Genomic DNA, 27,064 nt, shown 5'->3' on the forward strand with positions numbered 1-27,064 from the left:
AAATCATATTACCTAGCTACGGTAATAAAAACAACATAGAACTGCCTGAAAGACACATAGGCCAATGGAACCAAACTGATTCTTCAGAAATATACCCTCACATGTATGGTCAAGTGATTTTTGACTAACCTGTCAAACCCACTCAGTTCTGGCAGAACAGCCCACTCAAGAGGTGGTGTGGAGAGAACTGAATATCAATAGCCAAAAGAAAGAAAGAGGACCCCTATTTCATACCTGATCCAAAAATTTACTAAATATGGTTCAAAAAACATAAATATAAAAGCAAAAACTATAAAGCTTCTAGAAGAAAATGAAGGAAAATATCTTCAAGACCTGGTGGTAGGTGGTGGATTCTTAATGGAGACAAAAGGAGGACTGTGATGCCTACTGATATTTAATCTATGTAGAAGTTGTAATTAGCTTTCCTGTAAAAGTGTGGAAATGTACAGAGTGGACGGTAACACATAGTGAGTTACAGCCAGTTCATAAATGGGGATGAAAATGGTAGTCTAGGGTTGTAAATGCCAATTGACAGAAAGCTAGAAAATAACAGAAACTGAATAGCACTGAAAACCGAAGGTGGATGAGAATTGTGTTTGATGGTACAGATGCAAGAGTGTCCTTCCTTGGCTAGAGCAAAGGTACATCCCTATTTGATCATATACAATATGGGACTGAGGACAAACACAGGAAAAGCACAACTGGAGTGGCAGATGGACTATGGTTAGCAGTAATAATATAATATTCTTTCATTTATGTGAAAAATGTACTGTGTAGGTAATGGGGCTGTATGGAAAATATGTGCCAGATGTACACTATAGATGTGGTAACAATTGGATGATATTTTCTGCAACCAATATTCCACCATAGTGTGGTGTGTTGATAGAGGAGTTTTGTTTGGGAATTCTGCACAAGTGCACAATGGTTTTGTAAATTTACAACTTCTGTCATAAAAATATATTTAAAAATAATAATAGGGTGGGTTTGGGGGAAAATCTACCAAATGTAAGAAAAGGACTATAATAAATAGTAAGATTTTGAAAATATTCTTTCATAAACTATAACAAATATCTCACAACAATGCAAGGTATTGATGGAGGGTCGATATATGGGACCCTGGTATAATGTTACACGTTTGCTTTGTATGTTAACAATTTTTTACTACACAATTATTGTTTACGTATGTTCATATATAAATGACATAAAGATAAAATAGGGTGGGTTAGGGGAAAAATACTTTCATTAGTAGAAATATTTTGAGGAGGCTCTTGAATCATTACTTGAAAATGTTTAACAAGAATTCAAGATATTGGTGGTAGGGTGAAGTGTAGGAGTCCTGTATGATGTTATATATGTTTCTTCTGTAAGTTCATAACTATTAATATACATTTGTTGTTTATGTATGTTTATGTATGAGTGATACACTTCAATAAATTTTTTTAAAAATTAAAAAAAAAAACAAAAACAATTCCATTAATTACAACACCTACTCTCCAGATCACTGGCCATATAGGATTGAAGCCTCCTCTCAATTATAAGTCGAGTGGTCATCATTGCCATCCCAGAATCTTCAGGATTGGGGAATAAAATATGGAATAGAGGGACTTACTGGTATTCTACTATAGACATATTGGTATTCAAGCAATGGAAGAAATTATATCAGTCGTGGAAATAGTGGTCACTAGAGGAGCAGAAGGTAGGGAGAGAGAAAAGGAGGTGTAATATGGGGTCTTTTGGGGGGCATGGAATTGTCCTGAATGACACTGCAATAACAGATACAGGACATTATATATCCTGCCATAACCTACAGAATTGAGTGGGAAAGAGTCTAAACTAAATGCTAACTATAAACCATGCATAGTGGCAATGCTTCAAATGTGTTCATCAATTGCAGTGAATGTACCACACTAATGAAAGAAGCTGTTAAATGTGAGGAAGGGTGGAAGGTATGGGGAGTAGGGCATTTGGATACCCCTTATAATTTTGTGTAAAATTTTGTATAGTCTATGTATCTCCTAAAAGAACAAAAAATATATTAAAAACAATTCCATTCACTATATCATCTAAAAGGAAAAAACAACTGAGAATAAATTTAACCAAAGAGATGAATAACCTGTACACTGAAAACTACAAAACATTACTGAAAGAAACTAAAGACCTAATTCAATGGCAAGATGTGACACCCATCTTTCAGATTTAATATTGTTACAATATCAGTATTACCTAAAGTGATCCACAGATTAAATCCAATACTTCTCAAAATCTCTACAGCATTTTTTTGTAGAAATTGAAAAAGTTGATCCTCAAATTCATATGGAATGACAAGAGGCCCCAACTAGTAAATCAATCTCTTGGAAGTCTACAACTATATAACAAGCACATGCCACCAGGACATCATCCAATATAATAAAACATGATATATAAAGAACTAGAAAAACCTGATCTCCAGGGTGTTGGAAACTGAGGCACAGTGGCTTCTCCAGGAGAGACGTGCTGTCTCCATGGCTACACTTGCAATTTAAGGAATGTGGTAATTGAGAGTTCCCAGCAAACAGGATGAAGCTGTGAGAGGCTGAAAGAAAAAATGAGCACATAACATTTGTGTAGTAAATAGAACACTTAAACTTTGTACCTTGAGATAAGATTTTTTAATTCCTTAGACTATGAGTAATGCTGATGATTAACTGCATGTTGCTGCTTCTACCCATGTGGACTGGGGTATATATAGAGCTCCTTGTGAACAACAAAGTTGTCGGAGGAGTCATTAGCCCCTTGTGAACAATAAAGTTGTCTGAGGAGTCATTACTCACAGACCCCCTAATTCCAGCTCTCTCATTCTTTCTCTTTGTTTCCTTCTCCCTTTTCTCTTTCTTTCATTCCCGATACCCTTCGGGTCCAAATCTCCAACATCTGGCACCCAATGTGGGGCCCAAAGAAGTTAGTGAGTCTTCCAAATCAGTATCAGAAACCGCAGAAAAGACCTCGTCGAGGGTCGTGTGACATCCAAAGCAGAGTGACTCAAGTCTTCTTTAAAGTAAGTAACATTTTCCGCGAAGTCACCGGGGTAATGGGTAATCAAATGGGACGTGTGGAAGCATTATTCATTTGCATTAGGGAAAGTTAATGGGGTGCCTGTAAAAAGCTATAAATTACTAGAATTGTTAGCTTTAATACAAAAGCATTGTTGCTGGCTTCAGCCTCAGGGACGTAACATTTTAAATTTGAAACAGTGGAGATGTGTAATGAAAGCTTTATGAAGGGCATATCAAAAAAAAAAAAAAAAAAAAAGGAATTCATTCCATTATCAGTATGGGCCTTATGCCACCAAATAGCAGCAGCTTTAGCCCATAAGTAAATCTGAAAGAAAGTAAATAAGAACAAGAACAGGAGCTTGAGGTGCTCAATATAGTCTTACAGAGTAATAATCCAAAAATGTGTGTTAATGGTCTGTCTAAACTGCTAAATAAGAACTTAACTACATTTATGCTGCTCAAGTTATCTTAACTGATTGCTGATAACTAATAAAAATGTTCCAAGCACAAGCTTGAATGTTACAGGCAACATGGATTCCAGAATAAATTTTAAAAAGTACAATCTAAGATGTGATATAACAGAGAACTTAAAAGCAGCAATGCCAAGAAAGTAAGAATTATGAGTCTATTGTAAACTGTATGTTTCTGTTAATGTGTTGTAATTGTTTTGTGCTTGTCTGTCTGTTCAATGTCAGTGTATATTTTGATACCTCCGGATGCTAATATAAATTAAATTAATAAGTTAAAAAATTTCAAAAGAGCTCTATTCAAATGGCCAAAAATTAAATAAGTGCTCATATTAATACATGTTTAAATGTTAATAAGATCTCTACAACTATAAAAATTGTAAGTCTTGATTAACAAAATTACTGTAAGTCTTTTCATAAAAGGTTATTCTTGCCTAGATTGAAAGGAATATTTTTCTTCACAGGATAAAATGAAGGATGTAAAACTTAAATGAATATTAAAAAAGGTTAAGGGAAACGGACTTTGGCCCAGTGGTTAGGGCGTCCGTCTACCATATGGGAGGTCCGCGGTTCAAACCCCGGGCCTCCTTGACCCATGTGGAGCTGGCCCATGCACAGTGCTGATGCGCGCAAGGAGTGCTGTGCCATGCAAGGGTGTCCCCCGCGTGGGGGAGCCCCATGCCCAAGGAGTGCGCCCGTGAGGAAAGCCGCCCAGCGCAAAAGAAAGTGCAGCCTGCCCAGGAATGGCGCCGCCCACACTTCCCGTGCCGCTGACGACAACAGAAGCAGACAAAGAAACAAGACGCAGCAAAAAGACACAGAGAACAGACAACCAGGGGAGGGGGGGAAATTAAATAAATAAATAAATCTTTAAAAAAAAAAAGGTTAAGTTTGTGGGAATGCTGACAGAAATTTAATGTTTTTTCTAAAAGGTGTGTTTTTGTCCTACAATAGAATGGCTAATTTTCGTAAACTCCTGGAACTTAAATGCATGTTGCAAGTTATAGAAGGTATTGTGGTAACTTTAAGTAAGGGATTGTGTTCTGTGAAGGTAAAATTTGTCTTAAAATAATATAGTTATAGTCTATATGGTTATAAATAATTATAAGAAGTTTAATGAAGCATTATTTAAATTAAGGTATTTAAGTGGCTAATTCCAAAAAGTCATTATTAAAAAAAACCTGAAATGACAATACTAATAATAAAAGGTAATTTTATAACAGGAAAACTTGTTGGTGGCCAGCCTCCCCTGCCAATTTGCTTCTAGGAAACTGTTTCAGTACTACATGCTACTAAGTATTTAAAGTGAAAAAAAGTTAATTATTTTAACAAGCTTGTTTAGTGTTGATGGCAATTATAGGTTGTAAGAAGTTTGCCTGGTAACTTAGTATGTGGAATATATAGAATGTGTTTTTATTATTAAAAATAATAGTAATAATTTTGTCCTAAGATAAAATGATTGATTATTGGGAAAGAGTAAAATGTGGGTCAAAACCTGAATGAATATTGAAAGTGTAGAAGGTTTGTGGAAAAAAAATTTTATGATTAAAGTTAAATAAAATTTAATGGGTCTGTCTATAAAGTTTTAAAAGGTTTAATATCAAGTCGTATATTAATGCAAAGATAAAAACTGTCCTTTTTCAAAGTCTCTCAAATCATTTGTTTTGGTAAAAGTTTATGAAAAGTTTCTATCCTCATAATTAGTATGCAAAGAAAGTCCGTTTTATCAAAATAGCTTCTTGTGCTTTAACCTCATCATTTCCTCAGTGTTTGAGGAAGAAAAGGTCTTATCTCTTTTAAAGGAAAATAATGGTTAAATCTACTTTCTTTTTATTCCAAACTAATTACAAGAGATTTGTTCTTTTACCTTGAAAGAAAAATTAAAGCAATAATTAAGTTCATTTAATATAAGTTAAATAGAAGGTGTTTAAAAGTGTTATAAAATTAACAGGATTTTTTTAACCCTCTTTTAAATAAAGTTGTATGAGTAAAAGTTTCAAATGAGTACTTAAGAGTGTATAAATTAACCAATATTTCAGCATAATATTAAACAGAAGTATAATATAGTTAATTATGGTGTTAATTATTATAAAAAGGTGTGTGCCACAGAAACTTATCATAAATTGAAGTAACAACATTGTAGTATGCAGCAGTCACAAATATTGCTAGTTTGTTGCAAAAAGTTATGTCCAGCTGTGTTATCACTTTGTTTTAAAACATGGTAAGACTTTCTTTAGTATTTCCTTAGGCAAGTCAAGCCAGCCTGCATTCTCCTACCTGTAGAAAAGTCAACAATGGACTTTTGCAGTGCCTCCCCAAGGCTGTGTGCATAGCCCAACCATCTGTCCTGGCATGGTGATAATAATCTATCTGCATAGAAAAAATTAGTGGCTGAAACTCTACTGATGACATTATGTTAACCAGTAACCCTTTTTTCAGAATAAAAAAACCCATCAGAGACACTATCTTAAGAGCCTGAACTAAGCAAACAATTGGGACAGGTGGCAAATTCCCTGCTGCTCTATCAAATTCCTAAATGTGGTTTGGTTGGGTGGGATGAAATTATGCCCTCTTGTTATAACTGATGGAATGCAATGTTTTCTCATGTTAATAGAGTTTGTAATAATGTTGAAGTGCTAAAAATCATTCATCTCTCATTTAGCTCAAATGTTAAAACCCACTGTATGTATTAATTGAGAAATGTCCTTCATGGAAGTAGGAAAGCCTCCAGGAAGCTGCTTTTAATAATAATAAAAGGAAGGTAAATTGTGGACAATAACTTAGCCTATGAATTGGATGTAGCAAGCACCCATATTGGCTTTGGGCAGAGTTTGTGGCAAGAGCAAAATTCTAAACAAGTAACCCTTGGATTTTAATCACAATTCTGAGAAGAGTCAAAAGCAAAATATAAAAAAGGCAATTGTGTGCAGCATAAGAGGTCCTGCTAAAAGTGAAAGACTTAACCCAATAGTGTCTGGTCACTCTAAAGACTGCCATGCCTATCCAGGGGTGGACTGCAAATACTAAAAACAAAACAGAAATGATAGACTGTTGCAAATCACGCTCAGATTATGAAAAAACATCCAGGATACCTGCTAGTAATAACAGGTGACTGTCATGTCCCCACCCACTCCACAACGTCCCATTTAGGATGGTTGATGCAGATGCTTTTGTGAAGATCCAGGGTCCTACCACTGAAACCCGAGAAAAGGCAAAGTGGCTCCACTGAAAAGGCAAACATCGATGAAGAAACAACAGTGATAGCCAGAAGAAAAAAATGCATCTGGATACTGGTGAGAATAACCCAGATTTGGCAGTCGTCTTCTGAAAGTCAAGAATTCTTGAAATGGACTAAATGCTTTATTGGACTGCTTATTATAAGCATTTTGGGACTAATTGGAATCATTGCAGCTGCTGCTACTGCTATGGTAGCTTTACGTGAAAGTACAGACTCAACAATACATGCATGATTGGCATAAAAATGCTAGTGATTTGTAGCATAGCCAAGAGTACTTTGATAAACAGTTAAATAATCGGGTTAATGATTTAGAATCTGCTGTTTTGCATATTAGAAATGAATTGTATAGTTTAAACTTAAGTGGATTGAGGTGTGATTGGAATGAAAGTAATTTCCATATGACTCTGCATATAATTCATCAGATATAGAATGGAAAAAATTAAGAATCATTTATTAGGCCATAAAAGTAATATCTCTCTGGAAATAATGGAATTACAAAGAAAAACATTAGAAATGTCTTAAAATCAAATTCATGTATCCAATGATAAGGATATTTTCTCAGATATGATTTCACATATTACAAAATTTAACCCAGGTAATTGGTGGAAATCACAGCATTTCCTGTCAGCTTTAGGAATAAGGTTAATCATATTTGTTCTGTTGCTCATGATTCTCGCCTGTGCCAGACAGTGCTTTCGAAGAAAATTGCAAAGTGTAACAGCCATGGGACATGTGAATAATCTGGTGCTAGCAAAAGCACTTCAATAAATTCCCCAAGTTGAAGAGCTTGGCCGGTAGTCAATGATGGGCAAGACTCTCAGAAGAGGGCAAGCTAAGACAGGAACAGTCACCTCGACAAAAAATAAGGGGGAGATGTTGGAAACTGAGGCACAGTGGCCTCCCAAGGAGAGACGTGCTGTCCCCATGGCTACACTTGCAATCTAAGGAATGTGGTAACTAAGAGTTCCCGGCAAACAGGATGAAGCTGTAAGAGGCTGAAAGAAAAAATGAGCAGATATTTGTGTAGTAAATAGAACACTTAAACTTTGTACCTTGAGGTAAGATTTTTTTAATTCCTTAGACTATGAGTAATGCTGATGATTAACTGCATGTTGCTGCTTCTACCCATGTGGACTGGGGTATATATAGAGCCCTTTGTGAACAATAAAGTTGTCTGAGGAGTCATTACTAGCAGACCTCCTGATCCCAGCTCTCTCATTCTTTCTCTTTGTTTCCTTCTCCCTTTTCTGTTTCTTTCATTCTCGATACCCTTCAGGTCCAAATCTCCAACACAGGGCAATAAATGATCAGCAGATACAGTTCCAAATGAACCAGAGAAGGAATGATCAGACAAAGCAGTTATGAAGTCTCTGCACAATGAGAAAGGTAGATACTCTTGGAATGAAAGGAAAGATAGTTTACAACAAATAAACAACAAAAAGATGTAAAAGGAAACTTTAGATCTAGATATAAAACATCTAAAATTCAAGAACCAGCAAGATGGTAGCAGAGTAAGGAGCTCCCAGAGTCAGCTCAGCTACAGAACAGTTGGTAAGCACACAAAGGTATCTAAAGCACCTGTCTGGGGGATCCAGGAGACCAGAAGAGCATCCTGCAACATCCCTGAAAGAAGGGAAGGATGAGACTGCCTATCTGCAGAGAAGATTCCTAAGTAGAGCATTCCACGCCCTGGAAGGCAGTGGCCATCCTCCACAGACAGCACAAGACACCTCAGGAGCTATTCCTCAGCTGGAATCAGAAGCTCCACTTCCCAAAAATGGGGGAGGAAGAGAAGATTTGGCACCAGCTTCAGATAATGATTAGTAAATTAGGCAGTCTAAAGTAGAATCTTTAGAATGGCTAAAATTTGAACCTGTCCAAGTCAGATAGAGGCTGGTAGCCACTATTTTAACTCTGCTTCTGGCACAAGGGGAAATTCACAGTGCTGGTAGGGACAGGCTTCTTTCCATCCATATCAGATTGCAGCTCTAGGCAAAGCGCCAGCCCCACCTCCAGCAGGGAGGAAGCTGGGGGGCCCTACACCAGCCTCTCCAGGAAAATACAGGCCATGCCTCAGAGGCCTGTAATCATTCTTCTCTGGATGCCTCTGGAACTATTCTGGATTTGGAAGCTCCATTTCCCAAAAAACAGAGAAGGAAGAGATGATTGGCCACCGATTTCACCTAAATCTGTAAATCTGGCTGGGTAAAGTGTGAACCTGTCCAAGTCAGAAAGAGACCAGTGGACACCATTTTGACTCTGTCCCCAGCATGAGGGGAAGCTGGGCTGGCTGAAAATCATAGTGATCATAGGGACTGGCTTCTTTCACCCAGATCAACCTGCATCCCTAGCCTAGGCATCAGCTCCACCTCCAGCAGGGAGGAAGCTGGTGGGCCTCTCAGGGTAAGTGCAGGTACATTCAGCTGGCAGACTGAAGAGTGGGAAGTCTACCGGGGCAACTATGGTCATTTTGCACATGCACACCATAGCTTGTTGCTCACACCTGCAGTTCCATCCCTGCCTAGGCAGGGAGAAAGGGACTTTAAGCTATGTCAGTCTCTTTGGGTGACCACAGTCTAGGCCTGCACAATGTGGATCATTCCACACAGCTGTGACACTATCCAAACATGTAAAGGAGAAAGCTGGAAGGAGATTTATCAGTGCCTGGCAAAGAAAGGGCAGTTTGAGTCTCTACAGCGTTCAACACCAACTATACCCTTGGTTCTTACTACACAACCTGCAAGGGAGAAAAGGCAAGAAAGCCCTAAACTAAAGAGAGAAACATGCCCAGAATAAATACACATAGTAAGCCAAATGCCAAGACACCAACAAAAACTGCAATCCATCCCAAGAATCAGGAAGATATGGCACAGGTAAGCCTCCAGATGACATAAAGGAGTTGAGACTGTTGGAAACTGGGGGGGGGGGGGGGGGGGGGCTGGCGTAGCTCAGTGGTTGAGTACCTGTTTCCCATGTACAAGGTACAAGGCCCCAGGTTCAATCCCTGGTACCTCCTTAAAAGAAAAAAAAGAACAATCCATGAGACTGTTGGAAACTGAGGCATGGTGGTCTCACAAAGGGAGACGTGCTGTTTCCATGGCTATGCTTTTAACATAGGAATGCAGCAATTAAGCCTTTTGAGTCAACAGGACAGAGCTGTCCGGGGCAGAGAGAAATACAAGCAAATGCACTTTGTAGTTTGAAAGGAATACTAAATCTCTGTACTTTGAGATAAGTTCTTTAATTTACGAGTCTTGTTAATGTGTAGTTACACTGCTTGTTATCTCGACAGTTTGAGTATATATAATGCCACATGTAGAAAATAAAGTTGTCTGAGGAGTCATTACTCGCAGACCCCCTGATCCCAGCTCTTTCTCGTTCTTTCTCTCTTTGTTTCACTCTCTCTTTTTCTCTTTCTTTCATCCCCCATATCCTTCAGGTCCAAATCTCCAATAGAGACAACTAATCATAGGTGTTCCAACAAATCTCCTTAAGAAATGCAATGAGATGGCTGAAGAGATTAAGTATATTAAGATAACACTGGACAAGCAAAAAGAAGAATGTGAAAGCATACATAGAAAAATAGGAGAGCTTATGGGAATGAAAGGTACAATAAATGAAATTAAAAATACACTGGAGTTATATAACAGCAGATTTGAGGAGGATAAAGAAAGGATTGGTGGGCTTGAAGAAATAGCCTCTAAAAGCAAATGTAAAAAAGAACAGATGGAAAAGAGTGGAAAAAATTGAACAAGGTATCAGAGAACTAAATGACAACAAGAGATGTGCAAACATATGTGTAAAGGGGGCCCAAGAAGGAGAAGAGAAGGGGAAAAGGGCAGAAGGAATAGTTGAAGAAATAATGGTAGAAAATTTTGAAACCCAATTGAAGGACATGGATATCCATGTCCAAGAAGCACAACATAGTCCCATATGAATAAATCCAATCAGACTAACACCAAGACATATTAATCAAAATGTCAAATGCCAAAGACAGAATTCTGAGAGCAACAAGAGAAAAGCAACGCATAACATAAGAGATACCCAATAAGATTAAGTGCAGAGTTTTCATGGAGGCAAGAAGACAGTGTTACAGCTCTTTGAGAATTTGCCTAGTAGGTCTTCTGGCTCTTGCTGGAAGGCCCTCACATTCCCCATATTTTTTTATACTAGTTTTTTCTTCCCCTCCTCCACCCTGCTGTTACTGCTGTGTGATAATCTGTCTCTATTTCTTTTTTATCTTTGTGATAATCTGTGTCTATTTCTCTTTCTTGTCTTCTCTTCTCATCTTTCCTGTTTAGGATTCACCAGGATTTCATCCTGAGGAACTCTGATGTGAAGAGAGATTCCCTGTCAATTGTGCCACCTCAGTTCCTGGTCTCTGCAGTGCTTCACCTTGACTATCTCCTTGTCTTTTATTGCTTCATGATCTTGGGATATGACTCACTTGCACAGGCACTGCCTCACCATGTGGGTATTTGGTCACCACGTGGGCACTGGCTCGCTGGGAAGGCACTCAGCACACCACATGGACACTTGGCTTGCCAAGTGGGCACCCACATGTGCGCATGGCACAGCATGCAGGCAATGGGCTCACCATATGGGCACTGGTTTGCCATGAAGGCACACTTTCTCTTCTTGTTCACCAACAGACCCCAGGGACTGAACCTGGGTCTTCCCATATGGTAGGCAGAGGCCCTATCACATGAGCCACATCTGCATCCCACATTCCCCATACATAAGAATAGAGTTAAGTTCCCATTAATAAACTGGGTGTTTTTTAAAAAAACAACAACCACATTGGTATGACATATTTAAGAAGCTGCAAGGGAAATTTTTGAGCCAAGAATCTTATACCCAGCAAGATTGTCTTTTAAAATTGAGGGGGAGTTTAGAATTCACAGATAAACAGAAATTGAGAGAGTTTATAACCAGGAGACCAGCTTTGCAAGAAATATTAAAAGGTATGTGACAGCCTGAAAAGACTAAACAGGAGAGAGGCTTATAAGAGAGTCTACAAATGAAAAGTGTATCAGAAAAGTAAACAAAAGTGTCAAAGAGTGGTGAAAATAAAATATGACAGATCAAACACCAATATTTAGGAATCAAATTGACAAACACTGTAAAGCACTTACTTGTATTCTTAAAACTACAAATCATTGTTGAAAGAAATTTTAAAAGACCTAAATAATTGGAAGAACATGCCATGCTCATGTGTTAGAAGACTAAATATGATTAAGATGTCATTTCTACTCAAATTGATATACAGATTGAGTGCAATTCTGATAAAAACTTACACCAGCATTTAAAAAATAAGTGGAAAGCATGATTATCAAATTTATTAGGAAGGGTAAGGGATCATGAATACCAGAAACACCTTAAAAAAGGAGAGTGAAGTTGGAGGACTCTCACTTATGGACTTTAAATCACATTACCAAGGTATACGGTGAAAACAGCATGGTATTGGTATTTTCTTTATATAATAGGTGCTAGAGGCAGTACTTCACATTTCCTGTGTTTCCTCATCCTCCATTTCCTCTTTTCTCTGTGTATTGATTTTGGCCACCAACACTATCCCCTTTCCTCCACATCTTTCTATCCTCCATCATCTACTGTTTCTCTTATATTCCACCTCCCTTTCTTTGGCCCCCAAATTGTCTGACTTTTTATTTCTAATACCTTTGTTCTGTTTTCTGTCTTTTATTCACTCTTGACATTATTTTCTTTTGTTTTCTCTATTTTCTCTCTCATGTGACCACTGGCCATTTAATTTACTACATTCCACCCAATATGCAGTTGACTGTCTCATTATAGGTACTCTACTTACTGCTATAACTCTACACAACTTACATGAGTTTAATATCCATTCTCCCAGATCCCACATTGTTGCTCTGTTAACATTTATTACCAATACTACTTTACACATTTTCTTTTCTTACTCATTTTGCTTTCCCTGGCCCTTATATTTTCCCTCAAAGTGAACTTAGCCAGCAACAAGAAAATAGAGTAAGAAGAACAAAGTGACAAAGAGAAGACATAACACACATGAACAACAACTAATTAATCCCCAACACTTGACAAAGAAGCTAAGGAACTGATTAAACCCATCAAGATAAAATGATGACCAGATAGCAAAAAAAACTACAAACCAAACCAATACTCAGGAAAACATGGCCAAATCCAGTGAACAAATTAAAAACGAGGAAGAGGAGCAGAACATCAGAGAAGTAATTAAAGCTCTCAAAACATATATTAGAGACCAACTTAATGATGTAAAGGAAAAGATTAACAATATGAAGAAAACACTTGGAGAGAATACAGAAGAAATTTCAGTCATACACAAAGAGATAACAGATGGATGGTGATGAACACCACAGTTCAAGAAATCAAAAATATACTCTCAGCAAATAGCATATTAGAAGAGGCAGAGGAGAGAATTATTGACGTGGAAGACAGTATATCTGAAATCAAACAGTAGAACTGATTGATAAAAAGATACAAAAAATCCAGCTGAGACTTAGGGACCTGAATGACAATGTAAAACACACAAACATACATATTATAAGCATCCCAGAAGAAGAAGATAAGGGAAAGGGGACAGAAGAGGTGTTGGAGGGAATAATGGCTGAAAACTCCCAAAATTTACTGAGGGAGATGGACATACATGACCAGGAAGCACAATGCACCCAAACACTATAAATCACAACAGGCCTACCCCAAGACATATACTTGTCAAATTATCCAATGCTCAAGACAAAGAGAAAATTCTAAAAGCAGCAAGAGGAAAGGGAGCTATCACATAAAAGGAGGTCCCATAAGATGAAGTGCTGATTTCTCATCTGAAACCATGGAGGCAAGAAGACAGTGGTATGATATAGTCAAGGCACTAAAAGAAAAAAATTTCCAACCAAGAATACTCTACCCAGCTAAGCTAGCATTCAAAAATGAGGGAGAGTTCAAAATATTCACAGATAAACAGAAATTAAAAGACTATGCCAACAAGAACCCTACCCTTGAAGAAATACTAAAAGGAGTTCTGCAGGAAGAAAGAAAAAAACAAGAGAGGCAGAGTTGGAAGAGAGTGTAAGAGCAACAAAAACAATAAAAAGAGAAGAAAAAAAAACCAAGCAAAGTTGAAAAACACAAGTCCAAAGAAAATACGGCTAACATAAATAATTCCTTGAAAGTAATAACACTGAATGTCAATGGATTAAACTCACCTATCAAAAGATTAAGACTGGAAGATTGGATAAGGAAATATGACCCATCTATATGCTGCCTACAAGAAACACATCCAAGACCCAGGGATTCAAGGAGGTTGAAAGTGAATGGCTGGAAAACAATCTTACAAGCAAACAATAACCAAAAAAAGGCAGAAGTAGCTATATTAGTATCAGAAAAAATAGACTTTAAATGCAAAATAGTTGTGAGAGACAAATATGGATACTACATATAAATGAAAGGGATAATCTTTCAAGAAGAATGAACAATCATAAATATTTATGCTCCTAACAAGGGTACCTCCAAATACACGAGGCAAACACTGGAAAAACTAAGTAAAAGAATAGATGCCTCACAATTATAGTGGGGGGCTTTAATAAACCACTATCAACTTTGGGACAGAATATCTCAAAAGAGAATCAATAATGAAACAAAAACTTTGTACAGTATATTAGAGGAGCTAGACCTAATAGACATATACAGATCATTACACCTGAATACAGCAGGATATACATTTTTCTCAAGTGCACATGGGTCATTCTCTAAGATAGACCATATGCTAGGCCAGAAAGAGAGGCTTAATGAATTCAGAAAGATCGAAAATTATACAAAATAATTTCTCTGATCACAGTGGAGCAAAGCTGGAAATCTACAAGGGCCACAGGCCCAGATTTCACACCAAGATATGAAAATTAAACAGCAAACAGTTAGAAAAAGAGTAGGTCAAAGAGGAAATCTCCAAAGAAATTAATAACTACCTTGAAACTAATGAAAATGGTAACACAACATACCAAAACTAGTGGGATGCAGCAAAAGCAGTACTGAGAGTGAAATTTATAGCCATAAATTCATACATCAAAACAGAAGAGCTAAAATTGAAGAAATAACTGCACATTTGAAGGAATTAGGTAAAAAAAACAACAAAGTAACCCAACAGGAAGAAGAAAGAAAGAAATAACAAAGATAAGAGCAGAACTAAATGAAATAGAAAATAAGAAAGCACCTGAAAAGATAAACAAAACCAAGAACTGGTTCTTTGAGAAGATCAAAAAAATCGACAAACCCTGAGCTAGACTAACAAAGAAAAAGAGAAGATGCAAATACTCAAAATAAGAAATGAGAAAGGAGATATCACCACTCACCCTACAGAAATAAAGACTATCATAAGAGGACACTTTTAAAAACTACATTCCAATAAAAATGACAATTCAGAGGAAATGGACAAATTTCTAGAAACATATAAGCAGCCTATATTGATGAAAGAAGAAATTGATGATCTCAACAAACCAATCACAAGTAAAGAGATAGAATCGGTCATTAAAAACCTACCAAATAAGAAGAGCCCAGGGCCAGACGGCTTCACAGGTGAATTCTACAAAACATTTCGGAAAGAACTAACACCAATCCTGCTGAAACTCTTCCAAAAAATCGAAACAGAAGGAACATTGCCTAACTCATTCTATGATGCCAACAGTACCCTAGTACCAAAGCCAAACAAAGACACCACAAGAAAGGAAAATTACAGACCAATTTCTCTAATGAACCTAGACGCAAAACTCCTCAACAAAATACTTGCTAACTGTATTCAACAACACCTTAAAAGAATTATACACCATGACCAAGTGGGATTCATTCTGGGTATGCAAGGATGGTTCGACATAAGAAAATCAATCAATGTAATACACCATATAAACAGAGTGAAGGGAAAAATTCCCATGATTATATCTATAGATGCAGAAAAAGTATTTGACAAAATACAGCACCCTTTCTTGGTAAAAACACTGCAAAAGATCGGAATACAAGGAAATTTTCTGAACATGATAAAGCGTATATATGAAAAACCCACAGCCAACATCATTTCCAATGGTGAAATCCTAAATTCTTTTCTTCTAAGATCAGGAACAAGACAAGGATGTCCACTATCACCTCTTCTATTTAACATTGTCTTAGAAGTACTTGCTTGAGCACTGAGGCAAGAACCAGATATAAAAGGCATCCAAATAGGAAAAGAAGAAGTCAAAATTTCATTATTTACAGATGACATGATCCTCTACATAGAAAACCTTGAGAAATCTACAAGAAAACTTCTAGAACTCATAAATGAGTTTAGTAAAGTCGCAGGTTATAAGATCACTGCACAAAAATCACTGGCATTTCTCTACACCAATAATGAGAAAGCTCAGGAGGGAATCAAGGAATACCATTTACAAGAGTAAATAAAAAAAATAAAGTACCTAGGAATAAATTTAACTAATGATGTAAAAAACTTATACACAGAGACTACACAACACTGTTCAAGGAAATCAAAGAAGACCTAAATAAATGGAAGAATACTCCCTGTTCATGGATAGGAAGACGAAATATTATTATGATGTCTATCCTACCAAAACACAACTACAGATTCAATGCATTCCTAATAAAAATCAACACAGCATTTTTAATGAACTATAAAAACTAGCTATGAAATTTATTTGGAAAGGAAAGAGGCCCCAAATAGCCAAAGACATATTGAAAAAAAAAAATGAAATGGGAGGAATCACACTACCTGACTTTAAAACATACTACAAAGCTACAGTAGTGAAAACAGCATGGTATTGGCACAAGGATAGACACACTGACCAATTGAACCAAATTGAGAGTTCTGATATAGATCCTCATATATATAGTCATATAAGAGTCGATAAGGCCACCAAACCTTCTCAACTGGGAAAGAATGGCATCTTCAACAAATGGTGCCTCGGTGGCCGACTTGGACCAGTGGTTAGGGCATCCGTCTACCATGTGGGAGTCCGCAGTTCAAACCCTGGGCATCCTTGACCCGTGTGGACCTGGCCCATGCTGGCCCATGCACAGTGCTGATGTGCACAAGGAGTGCCGTGCTACAGAGGGTTGTCTCCCATGTAGGGGAGCCCCATGCACACGGAGTGCACCCTGTAAGGAGAGCCGCCCAGCATGAAAGTGCAGCCTGCTCAGGAATGGCGCCGCACACACGGAGAGCTGACACAACAAAATGACTCAACAACAAGAAACACAGATTCCCGTGCCACTGAAAACAATAGAAGCGGACAAAGAAGCAGCAAATAGACAGAACAATTACTTGGGGGGGGGGGAGGAAGGGAGAGAAATTAAGTAAGTAAATAAATAAACAAATAAATAAAAAAGAAAAATATGGTGCCTGGAGAACTGGATATCCATTTGTAAAAGAGTGAAAGAGGATTACCAACTCATAAAGACATAAAAATAAGAGGTAAGCCCATAAAGACTTTGGAAAGCAATGCTGGGAACCATCTACAGGACCTTGTAATAGGAAATGGCTTCATGAACTTCACACCCAAAGCACGAGCAACAAAGGAACAAATAGATAAATGGGACTTCCTCAAAATTAAAGCCTTCTGCACCTGAAAGGAGTTTGTCAAGAAAGTGAAAAGAGAACCTACACAATGGGAGAAAATATTTGGTAACCATGTATCTGATAGGAGACTTATAACCTATATATATAAAGAACTCCTGTATCTTGAAAATAAAAAGATAAACAACCCATTTTAAAAATGGGCAAAGATTTAAACAGACACTTCTCCAAAGAAGAAATACAAATGGCTATAAAGCACATGAAAAAATGCTCCAAATCTCCAGCTATTAGGGCAATTCAAATGAAAACTACAATGAGATACCATCTCACTCCGATAAGATTGGCAGCTATGAAAAAAACAGAAGACTGCAAATGCTGGAGATGATGTGGAGAAATGGGAACACTCATCCACTGCTGGTGGGAATGCAGAAGGATCTAATCATTCTGGAGGACAGTTTCTCAAAAAACTAGCTATAGATTTGCCATATGACCCAGCAATTCCACTGCTGTGTATATGCCCAGTAGAACTGAAAACAAGGACACAAACCAATATATGAACACCAATGTTCATAGCAGCATTGTTCACTATTGCCAGAAGTAGGAATCAACCCAAATGCCCATCAACAGATGAATGGATCAATAAAATGTGGTATATACATACAATGGAATACTACTCAGCTTCAAGAATGAATATACTACAAACACATGTGATAACATGGATGAATCTTGAGAACCTTATGTTGAGCGAAGCAACCCAGGCATTGAAGGACAAATACTACATGACCTCATGATATGAAATAAGTAAACCAAGCTGCTTCAGAGAGCTAGAGATTGGATGATAGACTTACAGGAAATTGGGGGTAGAGGAAGGATGTAAGCTGACACCTACATGGATGAAATCTATGATAAGCTGGAGGTCAGTATTTGTACAGGAGTATTTGTACAGGGAAGGGATAAAATGGGGGCTCTGCGGGGTTGAGGGGTGCCAGGGATAGGAGGATTGGTAATATTGCCCAAGAAATTGGGGGGAGAGTGGACAAACATATGAACATAGGAGATTGTCAGAGATTTGGTTGAGAGCATAATGCTGAGAAAACTTTTTCAAAAATATAATAAGGAAGGGTACTTGTTTTAGATGCTTAAAGGGGATAATCTGACACAGGACAGGCTTCTAGGGAGTGTGTGAGTGCTCATTTTGTCATAGTTGATTATATCATTGGATAGAGACCCATATAATAAGAATGAAGGTATACCCACATCCTGGGGAGGACTGATATTCTCAAATAGAGGGAATTGTATCTCTTGAGAGAAATGGTGGCTCCCAGTGTGTTAGGGCAGTCGAGCATGTCAAGCCCTCAACATTGATGCAAGTATCTCTGAACATGGCCCTTGAAGCAATGAGGATTGACTGTCATTGTAGGCCCTGAGGGGAGGGGGAAAGAGGTATTGAATAGATGGAATCAATGTAATTGTGTGGGCAATAGAAGTGTTCCACAATATTACACAAGGATGGATATAAGACATGTTAAATTACACCAAAAATGTATAGGGGCTGATAGGCTAAAATGTAAATCATAACATAAAACATAAGATAACTAAAAATTTAGAGAATTGTATAGTCTAAAATATAAACCACAGTGTAAACCCAAATGTTACCTTGTTTGAAAGCTATTGTCTCAATATCTGTACAACAGTTTCAGTAAATATAAATATGTAAAAAGATTATTGCTGAGGAAGGGAAAAAGCTTTTATGTTGGATATCTGGGAGTACTGTATATTGTATATATGAAACTTTTATGAAGACAAGCTTAATAATTAAGAAAAAAAAAGAATGGACATAGACACTGAGAAAAAGATGGAAGAAGTTGCCTTGCCAATTTGCATACAGGACAACACTTATTGCAGTGATGGAAGGCAAAACATGAAAATCAAAGCTATTGCATCTCTTAATTTTTTGATATCTCAAATTATTTTTACCTTAATTTTTCTAAATTAATATGTATTCTATATCTAACCTTTAAACCCATCACTATATTCCATTTTACTATTAATGGAACCTGGCAATATATTGGGCTTCATTTTTGAAGATGTTTTGGATCACAGAGAAGTTCAACAATGGCAGGGGAGGAATACCGGTGTGGGATGTTTTTGACAGGGGACACATGGTTGGTAGGGAGTTCTCCAGGGCATATATCCAGGGTACATAAAAATATTTTCATAGTGGTTACAATTAAAAACAACAACAGAGGGAGTGCTGAGTTCCTAGCCAGGGGAGCTCTATCACAGTCCCTAAAGGAACAGCAACAATCCCCCAAGTGCAATGGCAAAGACCAAAAAAGAAGGAAGGTCCAACAATGAGCCCTTGATACTAATAACTATGCTTGTGAGCCTGTGCACCTGAAATAAGAACAAGGCCTAGAGCTGCAGGGTGCCTAAGAGTTACCTCTTGAGAGCCTCCATGTTGCTCAAATGTGGCCAGTCTCGAAGCCATACTCAGCATGTAAATGCATTGCCTTCCCCCTAGTGTGGGTCATGACTCCCTGGCACTGAGGGATTACTACCAAATACCAGCTGATGATGTAACTAGAAAATGACCTTGAATAAAAGGGTCAACTCAGACCAGCAGAATATCTCAGTCTACATATAATACCAGGAGTTAAAAATGCTTTTTGACCTGAATAAAAGGGGGAAATGGAAAGGACAAATGAGTTTATAAGGCTATGAGTCTCCAAAAAGAGCCGGGAGGTTATCAGAGGGGTAGCCCTTATGCATACCTCAGAAGAGTCCCACAGACAGATAAAGCAGATACAATCCCACATACTGGTTCTCCTGAGGGCTACAGAGACCCACAGGTTCTAAGGTCATGGCAGATGGAGTTCAGTGCCATGTCAGTTGGTCCTACTTTGGAGTTTGTGTTTCTGTGTGATGGAGCTGGACTCAGATATGATCTTTGTCCATAAGCCTCTCCTGTTACTTTACTGGATCTGTAGTTGGCACTGGGGTTCAATGTATACCCAGGGGACCTGAATCTCTGGACTGACCATGTGATAGCCAGGCCCTGAGCCTCAATGGACTTGCAACTCCTACACTCTAGTTTATTGGACTTACCCCACTCAGCTAACATGGAGGTGAAGAAGGTCAACCACCACACCAGGGAGCCAAAATGCCTACAACTGAAAGCAGGAGAATTGTATCCAGCATCCATGTGGAATCTAAGCCCCCTCTAGATATAGATGTGGAGTGGACAGAACCATTCCAGGGTCCACATAAAGGAGGAATAAAGTATGGATTAGAGTGGTCTTACTGATATTCTATTCATGAACTATTGTGATTTAAGAAATGTGGCATTGGTGTGGAGAAAGTGGCCATGGTGGCTGCTGGGGGTAGCAAGTGGAAGAGATGTGATGTGGGGGCATTTTCGGAACTTGGAGTTGTCCTGGGTGGTGCTGTGGGGACAGTTACCAGACATTCTATGTCCTCCCATGGTCCACTGGGTGGACTGTGGGAGAGTGTGGGCTATGGTGTGGACCATTGACCATGAGGTGCAGTGGTGCTCAGAGATGTATTCACCAAGTGCAATGAATGTCTCATGATGATGGAGGAGATTGTTATGGGGGGAGGAGAGGGGTGCAAGGGGTAGGGTGTATACAGGGACCTCATATTTTTTGAATGTAACATTAAAAAAATAAAGAAAAAAAGAGAAAACAACAACAACAACAACAACAAAACAGATTCCTGGTGCCGCTGATAAGGATAGAAGCAGTCACAGAAGAACACACAGCGAATGGACACAGAGAGCAGACAACTGGGGGGAGGGGAAAGGGAGAGAGAAATAAAAAATCTTAAAAAAATAATAGAACGTCAGAAAGCTGTAGGACAGTTAACATTCATGCTAAATGCTGAAGGGAGAAGAATGGTTCACAATAAATATGGGCTAAGACAGACTGAACACTACCCAACCTTGTGACACACAGATTGGAGAAGCTAAGAAAATCACACACTGAAACATCATTTGAAAAGAACAGCTGATAATCAAAGATGAAAAATTCTGAAAGGAACCTAAGAAAAATGACACATTATAGGAGAATAACAATTTGAAGGTCTGTCATTTTTCCTCAGGTCCAGTAAGACGTCAGAAGAGGGTAAAACAGGATCTTTAAAGTGCTGAAATTAAAAAAAATCAACCCAGAATACTACATACAGCAAAATCTGTCCCAGGATTGAAGACAAAAAAGAAGACAGATGGAGAGGACAGAGAAATATAAATTCATCACTTGACAACTTGCTCTACAAAGGTGTGAAAGGAACATCTTCAGATAGAAGAGAAATAATTATAAGAGGACAACTTCGGACTTCAGGACCAGAGATGGTGAGTATCTTGGGTATATATGATAATGTATTTCACAACTGTTAATTTTTTTAAATTAAATTGTTTTTCTTAAAGATACACAGATGACCATAAATGTTACATTAAAAATGAGGTTCCCACACACCCCACAACCCACTCCCCCAACTCCTCCCACATCAACAACCTCTTTCATCATTGGGGCACATTCACTGCATTTGGTGAATACATTTTGGAGCACTGCTGTACTGCGTGGATTATAGTTTACATTGAAGTTTACACTCTTCCCCAGTACATTCAGTGGGTTATGGCAGGGTATATAATGTCCAGCATCTGTCTCAGCAATATCATTTAGGATAACTCCAAGTCCCAAAAATGCCCCCACATCACATCACTTCTTTCCTCTCCCTGCTCTCATCAACTACAGTGGCCACTTTCTCCAGATAAATGCTACAGTTTCTTCCATTACTAGTCACAATAGTTCTATAGTAGAATACCAGTAAGTCCACACTAATCCATATTTAATCCTCTCTCTTGTTGGACCCTGGGTTGGTGATGTCCACTCCACCACTCTATTGAGATGGGGCTTAGATCCCACATGGTTGATGGATGCGATTCTCTTGCTTGGAGTTGTAGGCACTCTCAGTTCCCTGGTATGGTGCTTGATCATCTTTACCGTCCTGTTAGCCAACGTGTACAAGTCCAACAACCTGTGCAAGTCCAACAAACTGGAGAGTAGGAACTGCAACTCTGCTCAGGGCCTGGCTGGAACATGGCCAGTTCAGAGATTGAAGTCTCCAGGGCCTACACCAACCCCAGTGCTAACCACAGGTTCAGTAAAAGTGATAGAAGAGGCTTATGTAGAAAGTTCACATCTGAGTCCAATGCCATCACACTCAGGAACAGAAATTCAATATACGAATGAATAGTGAGCAGAAATTGGACGATTTTGGGGGTAGATGGCCAAACTGCATGTACATGGAATGCATATGACAATTATAACCAAGAGTAGGGTTTAAATACTCTATATAACTATGAGGCATCTACTGTTAAAGCATTAACTGATTAGTATGTGAGAAGTTATCCCCAGAGCACCCACTGTGAACAATTCCAAACAAAGTAAAAAAAACTGGAGAACCAGACTGGCCTTTAGCTAGGAGATACGATTAAGCAGCTAAAAGAGTGGCACAAAGGGTTTTTATGTGAACAAAAATATTCATTTCTATTGGCTAGAGGATGACTTTTTTTTTTTTTACTTTAAGGCACAGAACTTTATTTCTAAATCAATACTAAGTACTCAGAAATAAAAGTTCATAAAACAAAAAACAAAGAGAACATAAATAGCTATGGTTGACAACGTGTGCTAATTCTAGTGGCCAAATGGAATTCTAACCAATGCCAAACAAATGATGTCCCTGAAGTAGAAACAGAGTTTCTTGTTGTTGTCGTCACTGGTGTCTGGGTTTCTTGGAGGAACCTACCTATGACTTTCCATTTCATGGCCCCCTAGTTTGAATTCTCAGGCATTCCTAACTCTAGAGGTGCAGTTTCCTGGGCAAGATGTGCTCCTCACAAGGCAAAAGACCTCTCAGGACAATGAAAAAAGGGCTCCGATGGCTCTGGGAGTGCAGAGTCTGCATTAGGCCTTTGAGGGTCAGGGGAGGCCTGGCCTCCCTCCTGCCCAGACCTGGGCCTTAAGAGAAAATTCCCTTCCAAAGGCAGAGAAAGCAGCTCCACCCAGAACTCCTGGATCTTTCTGAACCATGCACATAGGAAATGCTGTCAGGAACTCAGAGAGCTCCATTCCAGGTTTGCTGCCCCTGAGAAAGCGAGAGGTCCAGCCCTGTCTGTCTCCCAGCCGCTCTACAGATACACAGAGAATGTGAGTGAGGATGGGCATCTTCCTATCTCCTCAGCCTCCATGATAACCCCGAGAAAGATCCAGATTAATCAGGCTTCCAGTCACCTCAGAGCAGAAAGAAGTTAAGAGATGGCCCATCCACATCTGATAGTTCCAGGCACCATTAACATGAGATTTCTCTGCTGTCACACAGGTGAGGGGCCCACCTGAGGCTGACATCATGTGTGCACACACACACACATACCCCAGCTAGGGTACTGAGTCGCTGCTGAGGATCTAGACCCAGGAGAAGGAAGCAGTGCACTGATGATTCAACAGTTCCCCGGGTGGCAAGACTGAGGGACCCCGGAATGCAGCACCTCACAACCTTCCTGTACTTTCCCTGGCCTGCTCCTCCACCAGCTGCCCCTGCAGTGTCCCACAATAATTCACACCTGAGGAGGTGTGGGAAGGACTCCCCAGGCCCAGGGCTCATCCTGGGATCCACTGCAGTGGCCACCTCGGTGGGTCCTTTGCCTCAGAAGAAATGCTGCTCAGCAGACCCGTCCTCTCCTCACTGTCCCAGCCCCACCTGACGTGCTGGCACACCTCTCCCCTCAGCCTCTTTCACCTCGCTGAGCCCTGCTGCCACCCCATCATCAGATACCAACCAGACTGGGCTGTGTGCTAGGCCCTCCTCTGCCCTGGATCCCGGCCCCACAGGAGGTGGGAACTGTGAAAGGAGAAGCCCAGAGCCTGCTCCTGCAGCTGCTGCCGAGGGTCCTCCTCCTTCATGGTAAAACCCATTTCGGGGAGACCTGAAAGGGAAGAGAGGAGTTCCTCTGCCTCCCCGAGTCTCTGTGATGGCTGCAGCTGATGCCGGTTCTGCCTTCCCCACAGCTCCCAGCACCTCCTCCCTCCCCAGTTATCCCATCATATTCAGAATGGGGTCAGTGATCCCGGTGTGTGTGGTCTCTCCTGACTCCTCCTCATGGCCACCCCTCCCACCACCTCGCCCGGGGACCCTCACTCCAAGGGCCTTCCAAGGGTTGTTTCTATACCACTTCCAACCCCTCAACCAGGACACCTGCAGGCTTGGCTTCCCACCTTCTTCCAAACTTTGGGGGACCCTGATGAATACCACATCCCTTCACCCCTACTGCTCTGTGGACCTCCTGCTGGCTGCAGTATGACTACCTTCCCATCTGACCAGGCCCTTCAGACATACACAGTGGCAGCACTGCCTCAGCCTGCACACACTTGGCTTCTGCAGCCCTACCCCGAAGTGTAAACTCCCCTTTACCCCTAGAGCCACCCACCATCTCTATTTGGAGTTCCTGGTGGGCAGCCTCATGGAGCCATCAGCTCTAACCATTTTCAGTTTGCAAACCTCGCAGCTCCCAATTCAACCTCTCCTCATGGCTAGCCAACCCCGGTCAGCACCGCACAACTGTGTGGCGCTTTAGGGGAATGATACACATAAGTTCCACCTTGGGCAGCCACGCCAGGCTCCAGCTGGTCTTTGGGTCCACCCCCGCAGTGTTCTCTGACACAGTCAGTGCCTCTGGCTTTGCAGCCACCACCATGCCCTGTTGCTGTGACCAATTCAAGCCCAACATGAGGCAGCGATGCTCAACATTTGGCAGCACCACCCCAGTCGTCTCCAGGTTGGGGGTTTTAGCAGCACCTAAGAGTTTTGGGAGCCAAGTGGAGGTCACAGATGTGAGCTCCAACATTGATGCACTCAGTGTAAGAGCAGAAAGGAGTGGGGCCCCCCACACCACGAATCACTGTGGGGTAATATGAGGCCTGAAGCTGTGGGAATCTGGAGCCAGAGCACCCTATGGCCAACATGGGGGCCAGCACCCCTAAGAGTATCCCTGTGTTTGGAGGCACTGATGCCCCTACATGCTGCCTAATACCCAGGGGCCTGCCCTGGCAGGGCCCCCTTACCTCCAGTGGAGGGTCCAGAACCTCTCAGAGGCCTGTTGCATTTCCATGCATGTCCATCCCAACCTTTATTCCCACCAAACTTACCAAGAGCAGCTTGGCCTTCAGGGTTCTCTCATTATGAGTTAGGGCTTTGCAGAAGACAGAACTGGTGGGCCCTCAGCCCATTCACTCCTCTCCAGGTGGGCTTCCACCATCTCAGGGTCTAAAGAGGCAAATATTGGCCTGAGGCAGGGAACCTCAAGAAGCACCCTTGTCCACTTTCCTGCAGGCTGGATCTGGGGTTGCCCAGTTTAAAAATGTTACATAAATAGACCCTGTTCTCTTCACTCCTAGAGCTAGCTGGAGCCCCACAGACAAAGGTTTCCATTTCCTCTGTGTTTCCTGCAGTTTTGCTCCTCAAGTTGAGGGTTTGTGCTGTCATCTGGTAGGATCCCAGCAGTCAGATTACTCGGACAGGAGAGGAGCCCTTGGCCCGTCCCCTCCAGATGTGGAGCTGGCAGAGCCCACTGCTGCCCACAGGTACCTCCTGCCCTTCCCATTTTCCTTGTCAGTCTTCCAGATCTTTTATAAATAAAACCTGGTTCTTTTACATAATTTATCTATCCTCTGTAAATCGAGTATAGAGAAGCCATTGACTTGTAGAATTGGAGACAGATGAAGGCAGGATTAACTCTTTCAAGTTTCTGATGTCTCAGCTAATGGGGTAGGGAAAGCAGCACAACAGATGGAACCTGAGTAGAAACCTGACCCATAAATATTAAAAATGTGTTTAAGACTTTAAGAGATGAGAGCTCGTGATATAGTGGATCCAGGGAAAGGAAAGGTGGGGTGCCCAGGGTAAAAGGGGCCTGGGGGAAGGGATTGGTAGATGGGGAGCCTGGGGTGAAGAGGGCCCTGGGGAGGGGGAGAGACAGGTGGAGGCCCAAGACAGTGGGCCCAGGGGAGGGGACTCGGACTGTGGAATGCGTTGGGTCATCAGTACTACACACAATAAAATACATGGGATATATTAAGTGTTATGAAGCTGGTGATTATTTTTACTTTTAATTAAGTTTAGACAAATCACAGCTCACCTATAGAGTGTGTGTCTGACATCAAGGCCCTAGGACCAGAGTGAACAAGGGATGAAAAGTCACCTCTGCACTGTAAACACTGAAATGCATATGTCTAAGATATGACATATTCCTAGACGATTTATCTTAAAATAAGCATAGGACCCACTGAGTCCATCACTCTCCTTTCAGACGAATAGGGATGGAAGGAGGCTATATGGGGAGGCAGACAAGCTAAAATTAGATTTTAATTATACAACAAAGTCTAAAAATTAGGGATGTTTTATTATCACCATTTTACAGATGAGGGATAGGCATAAAGATCTCAAGTACTTTCCCTGAAGTGACCACCAAGCATATATCAGGATCTAAGTATAGGGAAGCAGTCTGACTTTAGGCATACCACTGTGAGTATGAATTCACAAGAGTCAAAATTCCACCCAAGTTGGGCTGACCTCAAAGCCCCTGACAAGTTTCAACTATATCTAAGTGCTGCAAATGTGAGTCTGGAAGCCCCTCCCCTGCCAGGAGAGTCACTGTACACATGGTGGAAAGAGCCAAGCACCA

General features: G+C 40.2%; 1 long non-coding RNA gene and 1 other non-coding gene across 3 annotated transcripts in view; one reads left to right on the forward strand and one right to left on the reverse strand.

Annotated features, from left to right (window-relative positions):
• The window catches only part of LOC131276913 (uncharacterized), a 92,854-nt gene that overhangs the window by 12,993 nt on the left and 52,797 nt on the right, over positions 1 to 27,064 (reverse strand). Inside the window, exons 1-2 of one of the 2 annotated variants that reach the window (XR_011647773.1) lie at positions 25,530 to 25,652; positions 2,439 to 2,572 (exon numbers count right to left, since the gene is read on the reverse strand). This is a non-coding gene — a long non-coding RNA (uncharacterized lncRNA). Of the gene's footprint in view, positions 1 to 2,438; positions 2,573 to 25,529; positions 25,653 to 27,064 lie in introns of those variants that run through there. The other variant, XR_009184138.1, reaches the window with a different exon arrangement.
• LOC131276955 (U7 small nuclear RNA) lies at positions 10,823 to 10,884 on the forward strand. Its single transcript, XR_009184170.1, has one exon. It is a non-coding gene; the product is annotated as a U7 small nuclear RNA (small nuclear RNA).

The sequence above is a fragment of the Dasypus novemcinctus genome, chromosome 30 (assembly GCF_030445035.2).
Source record: "Dasypus novemcinctus isolate mDasNov1 chromosome 30, mDasNov1.1.hap2, whole genome shotgun sequence".
Lineage (NCBI taxonomy): Eukaryota > Metazoa > Chordata > Mammalia > Cingulata > Dasypodidae > Dasypus > Dasypus novemcinctus.